The 15,680-nt window shown below is 39.9% G+C and overlaps 1 pseudogene across 1 annotated transcript in view; it reads right to left on the bottom strand.

Moving 5' to 3' along the window:
- Positions 1-12,535, bottom strand: part of LOC308562836 (riboflavin kinase pseudogene) — a 104,166-nt pseudogene extending 91,631 nt beyond the window's left edge. Inside the window, exon 1 of the transcript in view lies at positions 12,474-12,535. The product of the transcript in view is annotated as a riboflavin kinase pseudogene (transcript). The remainder of the gene's footprint in view (positions 1-12,473) is intronic.
- Between the last annotated feature and the right edge of the window lie 3,145 nt (positions 12,536-15,680).

The raw sequence follows: 15,680 nt of genomic DNA, 5'->3' as shown, positions 1-15,680 counted from the left end.
TTACTTACATAAAAGCGGCTGAGAGATGTTACACCAGGCTCCTCACTAGGAGTGTTGCACTAAATAATTTAGGCTTAATAATTAAAAAAAAAAAAAAGAATAAAAGGCAATTGAGAAAAACTAGGTTATCTTAGAAGGAGTGGGCAGTCCTTTATTTGAAATATTTATAAGGTGACTGGAAGACAGACAGGGATTCAGAAGGTGAACTTGCCCAGAGCATGTGTTTGGTTGATGCATGTCATGGGCGATTGCCTGATTCCATTAATTGTCTTCTCAGCTTGGTGTTTTTTTTAACATGTTATATTGTCTGCTGATTGATAGTGAGCTGTCTCAGGTTCTATTTCTTAAAGTATTTCTTTGAAAATATTTAGGAAGTCTGTTAGTGCTCCCAAAGTTCAAAGGTCTTGGAGTTGGAAGATGTATTGAGAGGCAATAGACTGGTTGGTGGTGACCAGAAGCTGGATGAAATATCCTGAGGAAAATGATTAATAACAAACATATTTTAAAAAAATGAGTTGAACAAAAATAATGAGCTTTGTTAATTCTATCTTGGTCAGAGGGAATGATGAGAGGAAAAACATTTTATTAGAAAAATATATTTATACAATTATTTTTAGACATCATGTTATTGGAGAAATGTGTGGATGGCCTTTCTCTGTTGCTAGTGGGAGTGGGGTTCATGGGGTGCTGTTGGCATAAGCATTTCTGGAGGCCCCCACGGGAAGGTGAGATGTGGTAGAAAGCTTTATTTTCATGAAATTACATCCCTCAGTTTCTAAAGCCAGTCCCAAAGCCAGTATCCAAGGTTTCCGTTCCACGGTGGAGCTGGGTCCGGGTTAGCATTAGGCTGGTGGCAAATGCAGGAGACTGAGAGGCCTGCAAACCAGGAGCACAAACCAAGAGGCAGGAGAGAGCCAAGAGCAGGAACCAGCAAGAGAACTAATGCCTTTGTTTAGGAGATTAAGCATCTCAAATCTTCCCAAGTTTGCAGTGGCCACCCCTAATCTGGCCAGTGACCTGTTCCCGGGTGTGATTGACAGGCAAGTGCCTTCCCTGTGTCACCCAGACTTTACTAGGCATGTATCTATTCTCCACCCTATTTAGTCCCTTCCCTCAGGGATCTGTGGGCAACAGACCTGGGGAGTGTTAAACTGCAGCTTCCTGGCAAAGCTGCACTAACAACAATCTTATAGACTCTTTGGCTTGCCCTTGCTCCTTTCTAGTTCTTAATAACTGGGCTCACTACAACAGTAGCAGTCAGAAGTCATCTTCAGCAGGTTTGCTACTATCGGGTCAGCAAATATGATTTATTGAACATAAACTATTGATCAAATACCCCGGAGGAGCAACAAAAATCTCATTATTCAGGGCAAAAGGTGAATTGCACTGACTGATCATGAACAGTAAGCATATGTAAAAGAGAATTTTACAGAACACAAGCTCCTTCAAGCAGGTACTTTGTCTCTTTTGTTCACCTCTACATCCCTAAAGCACAGCACAAGGCTTAAGAGAGAATTTTCCACTAATGTTTAATAGATGAACAGATGTTGTGCCAATGGGCATAAGATAACTAAAAGGGCCCCCAATTATCTTTCCATGATTTCCATAATTTGTGCAGCTTCTCTTTGTTGACCTTGAATAAACACACAGCCAGGCATTTCTTCCGCAAGGCCGCATGCCAAATAAGAGAGAGACTCACAGCTTACTTTGCCTTTCTTAGGTCTGTATCAGCCACTCCTCTTCCTGAGGCCAGTTGTAACTCCAAAGTAATCTGGGACTGCTTTTCAAGAGAAAATATACTTTAGTAATTTAACATACCTTCCTTCTACAGAAAGTTCTATAGCTTTGTCTTATATAACTGCAGCTCTATTAGTTAAAAGTCATAAAAAGTAGCTTCTGGAGACATATTGTTAAGTGACAATAAATCAGGTATGTAAAATAGTGTGTTCAGTCTGATTCCAAACTAAACCACCCTATCCACACACATGCACAGTCTTGTGCATTTTTACTTAGATAAAAACTGAAAAGACATGCATCAAACTTTAGCAGTGGTTATCTTTAATGCTTTTAATGTTCACCATAAGTTTCCCAGCATATTGCACATTTTTTATGTTTTTATAGTCAGAAACACCAACACCGTTTTCAAAAGTGGCTTCATGTCAACAATAAAAAAACGGGCTTTAGTCAGCAAGAAAACAGGGCTAGAGATAAATCAAAACTGCAATTTCTCTTGCTTTTTGGATGCAGAAACTGGAGATGGAGCCAGAATCCTCATTAAAGCACAACACAGAACAGGGTGTGGCCAACTCTAGGGTCCTCCAATGCACTATGCAATCAACATAAAACAGTTCTTCAGGTTTAGTAAAGAAAGCAGCACCCTCCCCCAGCTAGTGTTGCTCAGTGGTTAGAGCGTTGGCCTGCACACCAAAGGGTGGAGGGTTTGATGCCCAGTCAAGGGCACGTATTTGGGTTGTAGGTTCAATCCCTGCAGCAGGCAACCAACCAATGTGTCTCTCTCACTTTGATGTTTCTCTCTCTCCCTTTCTCTCCCTTTCTCTCTCCCTTTCTCTCTCTCCCTTTCTCTCCTTCCCTCCCTCAAAGCTGCAGCTGAGGGGCAAAGGGCATGACCTACATCTAGGAAATAAGTTTGACTTGGCTTGGAACAAGGGAAAGTGGGGAGGTAGAAAATCCTCGCTCAACAGGTGCTAGTTTTCTGTCTCCCAGGGAACCTTGATGTGAGATGATGAACGCTTGAAGGCCTCATAGACCTTTTCGGACCCGCCGTTCAGCTCGAGGGATTCAAAGGCGTGAGAAGTCAAGCTCTTGGAATGGGGAGTGTGAGGAGCTGGGAATGGCACCGATGCCCAGAAGTCGCTGGCACAAACAAGGACACCCGCATAGGTGAAGGGGGCCCATGTCATTATACATTTGTTCAAACCCATAAAATGTACAACCCAAAGAGTAAACCATAAAGTCAGCTATGGACTTGGATGATTATGATTCGTCAACGTAGGTTCGTCAGTTGTAACAAATGTACCACTCTGGCGGAGGAGGTTGATAATGGGGGAGATTATGTGTGTGGAAGGTAAGGGGAGGTAAGAAACAGGAAATTGTTATTGTTGGAAGTGCTGCAGATGTCCCCTTCCCCCCCCATTGACCTCCTCCACCCGCATCCCCCCACCCCCGCCTTTGCCACACTATTGTCTGTGTCCCCAGTTCTGCATTTATGGGTAGAAGTTCTTTGACCAATCTCATCCCACCCACTCCCCGACCCCCACCTTCCCTCTGAGATTCGTCAATCTGTTCCATGCTTCTATATTTCTGGATCTATTCTGCCCATTTTTAAATTGGATTGTTTGTCTTCCTTTTGTTAAGTCGTATATTTTGGATATTAACCCTTTATCTGATGTGTCATTGGCATATATGTTCTCCCATACAGTGGGCTCCCTTTCCATTTTGTTGATGGTTTCTTTTGCTGCACAGAAGCTTTTTATTTTGATGCAGTCCCATTTGTTTATTTCTCCATTGCTTCCCTTGCCCTAGGGATCTCTAATACTTTCAATAATAAAGATAATTTTTTTTTAAAAAAGAAGCTAGGAGTATAAAGGTTAGGAAAAGATTTCTGTGTTACATGTAAAAGTGCTTATATCTAACAGGTCCAGAGATGATAATCTTTAGTGTTATTTGTTCTTCTGGACAGATGTTAGTTGCTTCTTGTCTTGACAAAAGACAAGGTAACCTCTTGTCCTTCCAGAACTGAAAATTGCCTAGTCAATGGGTAGTCAAGACCAGCACTGCACTGAAAAAATACCAATAATTTTTCTTGGCTATTTCAATTTGAAATAATTTTTCTGACAGTTATACATAATAAATTTCTGGATTAAAAAAAAGAAACAGGAAATCTCTCTACTTTCTGCTCCATTTTGTTGTGAACCTAAAACTGCTTTAAAAAATCAAGTCTATTTAAAAAGTACATAGTATAGGTACGGAATGTGATATAGTAAAAAATCAAACAAATACAATACTCAAAACAAAAACATCAAGGCCAACTAAATGTTGTCTAATTATTTGGAAAATGCTTTCAACTCAGCTGTGCAGGAATTAACAAAAGTTGTTTCATTGATTACTTTACCCCACCCCCCCCAAAGACACTGACAGCTTTTATTTTCAAGTTTGACCTACTTGTACCTGTCTAAACTTGAAATATGAGTAAATAATGATACATAAGCATACAATTGTATCATCTCTTTTTTGGCATCAGCTGCTAGTTTATTTTTCCAATTCTCTAATCAGATGTATAAACACAACTTATTTGAGTCAGTTGGGAAGTGTGCTACATAGAAGCATCACCATGTGGCTTCATGGTTTATGTATCTTTAATATCTGTAATTTAGAACAATAATGAATACAGAGGAGATTGTCGCTTTGGCCTAGATGTATTTATATGGTAGAAAATGCCATTGGGGCGTTTCAGACTTGATTGATAGCAGCATAATCATTGAGAGTTGAGAATACAAATTGTCTGGTTTACTTTTCAAATATTTGTAAATATCAGCTATGGCAGAAAAAAGGCATTATTTAAAAAGCGAGTTTGTGGAAAAAATGTGTTTCTTTTTTTACTATTTTATAAAACCCAGGCAGCGTCACCATGAAATTTGAAATGATAAACTGAAAACCTGACTCTTGCATAAATAAATAAGAAAAAATCTAAATGCTCCAAAGCTAACTAGGGTTTCAGAGCCCTGTAATGACCGAGCATTTGTAGATAAACCACAAGTTTCTAAGTAAATGTTTATCACACACACACACACAAATATATATTTTATATGTATGTATGTGATATATATTATCAGCTGATGTTTTGAACCCCTAACATAACTATTTCAATTTCGATCTATCTTTAGTATGTATATACAATATATATTATATTATCTATAATGTGTATATTTTAATGTGTATGTTTTTATACAATATAAATGTAGATATTTCAAAAATTTAGGCTAAAATAAAAAACTAATATTTAACTTCTTTTTTCTTCATTTGTGGTATAACATTATTTGTCTCCCACTAAACCTTATTCATGCTGCTCTCGTGGCTTCCTTTTTAAATTTCTTGCTCATAGTAATGACCTTAAACTACCATAGGCCATTATTTGAAGGCAGAATATGCACTTGTGTGAGGTGTATTATTAGTTACAGTGGATGCAAATCCATACTTTAAAGAGCCATGTTGTGATCTTGTCTGATCTCATTATATTTTTGCCTCAAATGTAGGTAAGAAAGAGCTTGTTTTAGCAGCAGGAAAAGAGTCAGTTCTGACATTTATTGTTCTCATGCACTTTCATTAAAAATATTATAGGTCACCCGTGGCTCCTTTGTAGGCATATTTTTAAGCTATGTTCCCATATTGTATTGGTTGAGTTAAAATAGTTGAAATAAGGCATTTTATAGACACATTTAACCAGAAGCCCACCTATAATACTGATGACAAACAGGGAGTTAAGGCCTCACCTCTAGTGCCCCCTTTTGGTAAAACTCCCACTCTGTCTTAGATTCTGTTTTGAAGCTGGACTATATGACATATGCCTATCCATGATGTTTTCTTAATTTTAGAAAAGTATACTAATAAAGCACTAGTTCTCTCACTACCCGGATGGATCATCTTGGCAAATCCTGCTGTGAATACATGCATGCCACTTTGGGGGCCTCGGATAGATACTTATGGCAAGTGAATTAGTACTCCAGAAAAAGAGCTATTTGGGCTGCCTTTGTGCAAGTGGCATATTTAATTTACACACTTTTTTTTTGTTTCTAAATAGAAATACACTTAAACAGTTTTGACCCAGAGAGTTTTATCTAGTGTAAGCATAGTATGTTGGATTGAGAAGTGCTCAGATGAATCACTTCATCATAATACAGAAGAGGGAGAGAAAAAAGGGTACCAGTTATTTGGCTGGATTCATACTTGGATGCTCTGTGCTTTTCCAGTTGTGGCTTTCCGCCACTCTATTTAGTTCAAGTCTCCTTTCCATTGGGATTTTTCAAATATTTATCTTCAGCACTACAGTTATTAAATTCCAAAGACACATAAGGCACTTAGAATATATCTAATGTAACTCCTATCGAAGGCATAAATCATTTCCACAAATGCCTCAGAGGTGGAAGTTGTAACAAACGTGGCTAAGAATCATCAACACACTGCTAAATTCCTTCCAGCATCTTATGGTTTACTTTGCTGTTTTTTTCTAAACTATAAAATACAGGTGAAATACACACAAAACAACTACCAAAAATACTCCAAGTGTTTTGGTGCAACATAAAGTTATTTTCTTAGGTCCCTTATTTGAATCTTGTACCACTATTAATGTAGACTAGAAATACAATCACTTTTTGCAACAAATAGAATTTGATGATCACTCAATGCTTTAGTCCACCAGTCATGCCCATTGCCTCTATTTTAAGAAATTTGGCAAGCATCTGTGCTAAGAGGTATCCCTTATCATTGATTTGAGATTCTGACCTTTAGAAGGAATAGAACCCTATAGTTTTTTTGTGTGTTTGTTTTTTACTTGTTTGTTTGTGTTTCTAACCATCAACTCATCAATGTGCTTTTGAATTTTCATGCTTGTCATCTGATGAATTAGCTCTAGGTTTTATATCATGTTTATAGTCTTGTGTCCCCACCCCAATTTTGACTCTGTAAGTTTTCTTGCAGATAGAATTCCTAAATTATGCATCTTTTTTTTTTCTTCCCAAGGCAAGTCATGTAAATTTTGTAATATTAGATGTGTGATTTGTTTTGATTTGGCTGCCGAAGTAATACAAAGCTAGGTAGCAGCAGGAATATCCTTTTATAACTTGAAATGAGGTAAGGCTGAGAATGTCTCACTAATGAAAGACGGAGGATGTGTTGAAGGACTGAGAACATAGGAGGAAATGTCATAGGGGCAGCAGAAAGGTGAAGAATTATATCCTAAGCTGTAGGGCAAAGTCTAATTATGAGCAGCTCGTTTTAATGGCCTGGCATGTTTTGACATCTGGTTGGGAAGGACTTGTCTACATGGTCCTTAGACAGAGGTTACTTGAATATTATGATTAATATTAGCACCTTTATCCCTAAGATTAGCCTGTGAATGTGTCACTTATAATAGTTATATATTATTTATAATATATTATCTTATATAACATTTTATATCATATGCTATATATTATTTATATATCATACATATAAGCATATATAAGTTTATAATTACCATAAGAAGGACTATTCTCTCACTCTCCAGCCTTGAACATGCATAGGACTCATGTACTTTCCTTCCCTGATACCTGTCAAGCCTATGACACCCTTGGCCTGACGGTAAGATGGGCTTTGTTAGCTGCTGTTCCTTAGGGTGAGTGAACCTATTTGGCCCTTTCCTGGAGCAGCTTTCACTCTAGAGGTCTCTAATTTTCCATGGGAGTGGCATAGACAAGGCCCGTGTTATGTGAATTTGCGGCTTCTAGAAAGCAAACCTTGGGGCATATTCTGTCTGGGGGGCCATCCTCCTTGTGAGAAACTTCCAGACTGGCCAGGACCCTGGGTGATTTTTTCCTGCACCGGTTCAGAAAGAGGCTTGATACTTTAAAGCAAGAGAAATGCGCAAACCTCACCAGAAACAGCAACATAAGCCTTTCCCAAATGCTTCAGATGAACAGAAAAATGCGCTAACAGAAAGGAACATCGCTTTCCTTCAAGGAGTGGCTTTCAGGAAGGTCAGCGTAGCTGTGCATCTACCTGTCTGTGTGGCCGGGGCGGCTGGGTGGCAGCAGAATTGTGGAGGCGGAGGCCGTGGAGGCGGAGGCCACACAGGCTGCTTTGGGGATTTACTGTAGAAAGATCAGAATCAAATGAGTGTAGATGGGAAGAAATCAGGGTTTCAATCTATCAGGTTACAACAGAGGGCAATCGGGACTTTCTTGATAACCTGCCTTTTTGTCAGAGCGGGGTACTGAGAGAGGGCGTTGGTCTGCTGCTGGGGAGTCTGCCCACTGGCCTAGAATCTCCAGAACTTGCCCATCTTCTGTTTTGAGGTAATTTTAATGCTCCAAATTTGGTCAATACTGCATCCTTTTGTCATTAATTCTACACTTGTTAAATGTTTACTATGCACAAGGCATGATAGGCACAGTTTAAATAGAAGCTGAGGTCACATGGCAGGACCCACCCATCTCCTTCAAGGCTGAGCTTAAGCCCCCACATCAGCTCACAACTATAGTTCCACCCTCTGAGTTATATCACTGTAGTTACTCTTTATATTTCCACCCTCAAAACGGTGTTTCATTTGTTGAGCTCTTACAGTAGGCTGGGCATTGTTCCAGCACTAGTAGATTATTTCACCTAATCCCTGAAAGAACCCCGTGAGGTAGGTATCAGTATTGGCTTTATTACCATTTATCACCATTATTATCACTATCGGAAGCTGTTTAAGCCCAGAGGTATCACCTCACTTGTCCAAGCTCAGGTAGCCATTATGTGTCTATGAAGTGTTCATAGGGGGTTGCTGGAGAAAAATTCGTGACCGCAGAGATATTCTTCTAAAATGTATTTTAAAAATTAGTTTTCTTGATTACTGTTGTAGCATCACGATTATCCACCTTCCTTTAAGAAGTGGCAAGTCTCCCCCGACCCCCAAATCCCAGCAAGCAGTTTGTGAAATCAACTGGCCAAGTATGAATGAATGATGTTAGGTTTGAAGCTGGGAATCGATGCAGAGACTGTGTTGAGTGTATAACCTTTGAGATGCTTTATTCCTATATTTGATAATGCTTATTAATGTTAGGTATATTGTCCTGTAAATTAAGTTAGTGCTTTTTAAAATTAAGCTTCCCCCCATCTACTCTCATGAACTGTTTTTGGTTCAGCATACTGAGATTTTTACCAGGTACTACAGACAAATGATTTCAGGAAATTTTGCTCTGTTACATATATTCTCACACATTGATCAATCAACCTTCATTTATTGGGAACCTAATATGTATTTATAACTACTCAAGATACTGAGGAGGGTAAAAGATTCTCAGTTTTGGTGGGAGCTGCAAAAATTTTTCTCTGCTTGTCTTTTGCCCACACAGTTTCCCTCCCTCTCTGAGAGCAGGAATAGTGTCTTCTGCGGATGGAGAACACAGTGTCGGAAATACACTGCACATACAGTAATACATTGATTCTAACAAAGAGCTAAAATAAACAGAAATCAAACGATTAGCTTTTTAAGTTTCCAGCCATCTGTGACTATGAAAATGAGTTTTCAGCCACATTGAAGCATTTTCATTAAAGCCGTGTCCTCACTCCAGCCAGGTGGATCATTCCGCCTAAATCAACTGATTCTAGTTAATAATGTGTAGCCACAGTTGGTGGCATTTTAATTTAGAATTATTTTCTAGAATTTGAATGATGTCTCGCCAAGACATATTCCAATTACTTATTGCTTTTTACTGCTATCATGTCTTCTTCCCCAGCAGATCATGGGGATCTTAAAAGTAAACTACCTGCAGTCTGCCGTTTGCTTTGCTCAGTATGTGTTACAAGTCATTTGTAGCACCGCTGAATTTCATAGAACGTTTTTCACTCTTTCTTGCCAAGTGACATATTACAGCTTAATGATCCCTCCTTAAAGCCTCCAAGTGTCACACTGTAACGACAAAAGAAAATAATAGTAAAAGTGAGCATTTGAACAGAGCTGATTTCCAAAATGCTCCACACTAGTCATTAAAATAGGCTTCCTCTTCTTTAACTGAAAATCCTAAGGGGAGACCAGGAAAACAGGGTTTTTACAATAAAACAACTAATTTAAATGAGACATTTTTAAAGCTGATTTGTTTTAAGTATGTCTGTTGGATCTAAGAATGAAGAGGGGTCATCACCAAAGGAAATTGAAGTTGATATACTGGTTCTTTGAGTTGCCTGGGTGTTAGTCAAGATTATTTTGGTTCTAGGCAACAAATACTGACTCTGCCTAAAAAAACAAAAGCATAAACAGACAAACAAAAAGATTTGCCAGAAGAATGTTGGTTAGCATGTGCATTCAAAAGGAGGACTGGTCAAGCTTCGAAAGGGGCAGGACCAGCCAAGACCATGCCTCCAACACCTTCGTGATTTGCCATGTCTTCTGTCTGTGTATGAGGATTTGGTTCTTTTAAGCAAGTTTTTTCAGGGGGTAGTGGAAACAGTCAAGAGCAGGCTCATTAGTGTAGGACTCTGGGATCAGAAAGGAAAGGACTTTCTTATCTCAGAGTCAAAGACTCCTGGGAAGAAACGCTGGCTTAGCTGGGGTCATGTGATGCTCTTTTATAGAGAGATCTTGGAGGGTTGTGCCTAAGGCACAGGCTCTGGAGCTGGCCCGCCTGCCTACTCCCTCTGTGATCTGGGAAATGGTACTTAACTACTCTGCACCTCAATTTCCTCATCTGTAAAATGGGGATAATCATAAGCTTTTAAAATGAGATGTGTATCATCTATAGGCCTGGGTAAGAGAAGTCCTTGGCTGGATCTCATACTGAAAAGGGCTGTTATAAGCTGAATCGTATGCCCTTCAAATCCATATGTTGAAGCTCTAACCCCCCTATTCAGAATGTGACTGTATTTGGTGATAGGGTCTTAAGGAGATGCTTGAGTTGAAATGAGGCCAATAAGATGGGCCCTAATCCAATCTGACTATAAGAGGAGGACATTTGGACATACAAAGAGATACCAGAGGTTCAAGCATGCAGAGGAAAGATCATATGAGGACACAGCAAGGAGGAGACCATCTATAAGCCAAGGAGAGAAGCCTCAGAAAAATACTCAACCTGTTGACACCTTGATCTCAGACTTCTGGCCTCCAGATCTAGTCTAAAGTCCCTCAGTCTGTGATATTTTGTGATGGCAGTCCTAGCAAACTAATACAAGGGCTTTGCATGTGCAAACTTGAAAATACTTCAAGTTTTTTTTCCCTTCTTTCGTCTCATACAAAAGTTTTTGAAACATCAATAACCAACTGGACAATTGGGAATTCTGGGAGAAGACCCTCAACACCAGGGGATGTGGCAAAGCAGTCAGAGTGGCTGCTTTTGCTTAGCATTGGGTGCCCCAAAGGGGGTGGCTGGACTGATGGGGCTCCCCAGATGAAAGGGTTGCCTCTCCCTCCCCTTCTGCTAAGGTCATATGGTTATGAGAGGCTGACAGAATCACCTGGAAATGTGAGTATAGGAGAGGAGAACCTGTGTACCCTGTTCCCTGGAGACCTGCTCTGTCACTAACTTGGGTTTGGGTGAGTCCTTACACCTTGGGCATAGGCTTTATTTATAACCTTAAAATTCGATATAAAAAATGTAGCCTCCATTTTTATTCTTGCCTGAGACTCCAAAGTGTTAAGGTTAATATCAGTTAATACATGTTAAAACAGTGCTGGACCCATCATAGCATTTGAGAATTTTTATTACTATTGTATTACTGTGATATCTGGCCTAATCTCTGTGACAGGGTTGGCAGTGTGTGATTGGTTCACCTTTAATCATGTATTTTCCTCTGTGGCTCAGGAGTTGGTTATTATGATTAGCAACCTTCATCTGAACTATATGGCCTACAGAACAATTTTCTACAGAAATGTGAAAAATCTTATTAGAAAAATAATAAAATTCCAATTGCAGAAAGTTTCCTACTCCTCAAAGATTGTTTCCTAAAGTAAATCTTTTATATATTTTCTCTCTTCAGTGTATAAAAACAGTTTTATATTTGTTTTAGTTTCATTTTTATGGAGTTATTAACAATAAGCACCCTGAGGTAATGGGCAGCCTCATTATTTAGGTTACATTATAAATGTTGTACTTGAGACCAAGACTTAGAGGTGAGGGAAGATATGGTAAAATAAATTACCCATCCCTCTGCAATTCCGGTCTCTTGTTTTCACAAAGCAATGCTGTGTTTTTAGATGAAGAAAACGTTCCGTAACCTAGACTACGGCCTCTGAAGCCTCTTTACCTCATTAAACTTCCGAGAAAGAAAATAAAAAGGGAAACAGCTTTCCTTTTCTTTTCTTGAGTTCTACACTTTATTGTTTTCACATTATGACAACTTTCACTTTTGCAGGAATTCTACATTTACAGAAGAGAGCAGAAATAGTACCGAGGATTCCTGCCTACTGTCACCCAGCGGCCCCTAATGTTCCCATCTTGGGCAGGCGCTGTAAACTGGTCAAAACTACGAAATTAAACCTTGTGCTGTAAACCACAGCTCTCTGCAGGATTCCGTGAAGGCCCTTTTCCATTCCAGGATCCGAGCCGAGATGCCAGGCATTCGGTCGCATCTGGTTTTCCTGTCTCCTTAGTCACCCCTTCCTGGCATTTTCTCAGTCTTTCAAGGGGAAACAGCTTTTTAGAAAGGAAAACAAAGCTATTCTTTATAATGAAAAAAGCAGGGACACAGAAGATGTTTGTGCCCTTCAGGTCACTGACATTCACCTCTGTCCCTCATCGCGGACCACGGGCACTGTGGCCAGGGGCCAGGTCCCAGGTGTGCGCATCGCGTGTGGGGCGACAGGCCTGGGCGCCCTGACATCTAGTCTGCGGTGGCAGGAAACATGACAAGTAGATAAAAAGCTATAGGCTGGACTTGGTAGTTTGTAAGAAGCATTTTATTTTAGGTCCAGAGGAAGTACTTCTTCTCATTGCCTCTTTCAAAACAGCCCTGCAGAAGATCTTTCATACTTGCACCTGACATTTTGTCTTTCACGAGTATTTTTGAAACAACGTCTAGCGATGCCGTGTTCAGCTGGTGACCAGCGCACGCTGGCCAGGCCCGTGCATCTGCTCTTTACCCTTCCCGTAGGAGCGAAGGGCAAGGACCGCCTCCCCGAGGTTCAGATGCTTTCTTGTACCATTGAATCTTTAGTGTATCCGTACAAGTGGTAGCCTTAGCCAATTCATGGGTTCATATAGTTCCTAAAAGTAAGTTTTAAGACTTTGTTTTAGTCTATTTCTAAGCTTTAGGAAGATTTTGTGGGGAGAGAGAAAACAAACAACAATAGGATTATAATATGAGATTTGTTATTGTGTTATTACAATAGTAATAAGAAAGATAATAATTCGTCCATTCAAAAAAATGCTTATTGAGGGTCTGCTCTTTGACAGCCACCGTAGGAGGTGCTGATAATCATAACCAGGCCCAGTCTCTGCTTTCTAGTGCTGACGGCCTCTGGAGAGGAGCAGCATTCCTTTAACACGGTGTTTGTGACACCTGTCACCCGGGAGAGGCGCTCACGCCCACTGTGCCAGGCTGTGGGTACCGGCGGAGACAGACGGTGCCGGCAGTTTCCCCGAGAAAGTAACGCTGGAGCTGAGACCTGAAGGGTGAAGGGAAATAACTAAATCACTAAGCGAGGGAAACGCCAACGGCCTGCCGGGCACCGGGATCAGCGCGGCGCAGACAGCGCTCAAAGTAGGTCAGGAGGCTGAGGCATTCAAGGGAATCGCAGGGTCACTGGAAGCCGGATAATTCCTTTCAAAAGATTATTTGAGCGTTGGGAGTGAAAGGTCTCTATAGGAAGGGAGGCGATTTGCTGTACACTGTGCTGCTCACAACTGGAACATTAAGTGCCTAAAGGGGTGACAGATGAGACGCGCCGGCTTTTAAGTTGGCTCGCTGCCGAACAATTACATGAAGTGCTTGCACCGCCGCCTGCAAGATCTATATGATACGTTGAGGCAAAGGATTGATGCTTTTGGCACAGAAGTACGGGGATTGTTTTTCCCATGCCATGATATATGATGTCCACCCCCCCGGATCAATCTTCCCTTCCTCAGAGAAACCAAGGCAGAGAAAAAGGGGCATTTTCCGTGGTTCAAACTTAGTTACAAGGTTGATACTAAAATATAAATTTCTTAATTTCTATTCCCTCACTTCTGCGCATCACACCCAAGTTGCAATTATAATGTTACCTATTTTAGATGATTCTCAGAAGTAATGTTTTCCCCTTCTGCGTAGCCTCCAAGAGAACCCCACCTGCAGACAACAGTTGGACACATTGTGATTCTGTTAATGGTATTGATGACCTGCTATCATAATATTAACCATACTGCATATTGTGGAAGAGATCCAAATGGAAAACAGAGATGTTGCATGTAACTCCTTGAAATAGATTATAAATACTTTATACAAACGGAAATCCTTTAAAGCCAGCCTTAAAAGTGCACAAATTGCTTTTTTGCTACCAATTGCTGTGGGTAGGCAATTTTGATGAAAAGGTGCAGAAAATGAATCATCTCTATGAAAATGTAACTTAAAGACATTTCAGCTTTGATTCTTCTCAAAGATCACATACCTGCCTGGTGTACGCACATGCGTCCACCCCACAGACGCACACATTTTCCCACCATGCTTCTTTCAAACTGGTGACATGATGTGGCTTTTGGGAAGATGAACTTGAACTGAAGACTACTCTGTTAAGCACGTGCCACAAACTGACCTTGTTTAGAAGGAAGATAAACAGTGCTGTGCTTAGTAAGATAAGATGGTATAGGAATTTCAAGTGCTTCATTATTTACTTTTAGAATGGTTAGGTTACTTTGATTATTTAAATTCTGGCGGTTTGGGGTTTTTTTTTTTGAAAGAGAAGGGGAATGTGCTTTGGTGAGATGTCTGCTTAATGCACAGCTGCCCTGAGCTGGGTTTGAGAGGCGCTGCTGTGTGAATTTCTCTCATTTTCCATCTCTCAGAGGAGTCTGGGATATTGATTGCAGCACTGCAATGGGGCTTTAAACTGATCCATTGAACTATAAGAGCAGTAACCAATTTAAAAGGGTTCTGTATTATTCCATGTCCAGCACACATTAAGAAGCTGCCTTCCTTTCCCTCTCTGAATTCCTCCAAATAATGTGGATATACATTTGTCTTTTCCACCATATAAGGACAGAAACTGCCTCATCTATTTTCATCCCTACAATACTGACTTATTAATTTAATTTCAAAGAAATTTATCATCCAAACTCTAAAAGTTGACCTGAAAACAAGTGTATAGAACAAACCATTTTTAAGCTAAGGGCCTCTTAGCATATGTGTATATACACACATGCACATGCACACATGCACACACACGTGCACACAGACACACACTTGCACACACATGCATGGCATGCCACAATGTGGCCAACATGCATTCTATATAAATATATAAATACAAGCATATTTGTATTCTATTTTTACAAATAAAATGTATTATTCATAAACTGTCTATATTCATGTATTCATCTTGGCAAAGATATGAAGCAAAACACTTAGTGCTTAGTAACTGGGTCTACCCAAATTAAAATATTTTTTTGATTTTTTTACTTTACCACTCATATTTTTAATTTTCTTGGGTTCCTTTAGGAAATGCATTTATTCTATCATCTGCAACAACATGAAAAGGGTAAACTTTAGAGCAGTGATAAGAGGATCGTTAGCTCAGAGTTAAGAGTAAGTCTCATATAGGTAGCAGCCTTTTCTAATGATAACTTAGTTTGCTGTTGTTCAAAGATGGATTTATTAACTGATAGATTTGAACAGATATAGCTTGATTTTGGGGGTTGGGAGAAGGTTGTGGTGGGAGCTGTAGTTTTTATTTATCAGAACCTGAATTTAGTAACTAAGTTATCAGCAGTTCCCTAGTTCTGGGAACAGCTATGTAGCAG

Source organism: Miniopterus schreibersii (genome assembly GCF_964146895.1).
Source record: "Miniopterus schreibersii genome assembly, chromosome: 10".
NCBI lineage: Eukaryota > Metazoa > Chordata > Mammalia > Chiroptera > Miniopteridae > Miniopterus > Miniopterus schreibersii.
The sequence above is the reverse complement of the archived record's forward strand: the minus strand, read 5'-3'. Positions and strand labels throughout refer to the sequence as shown.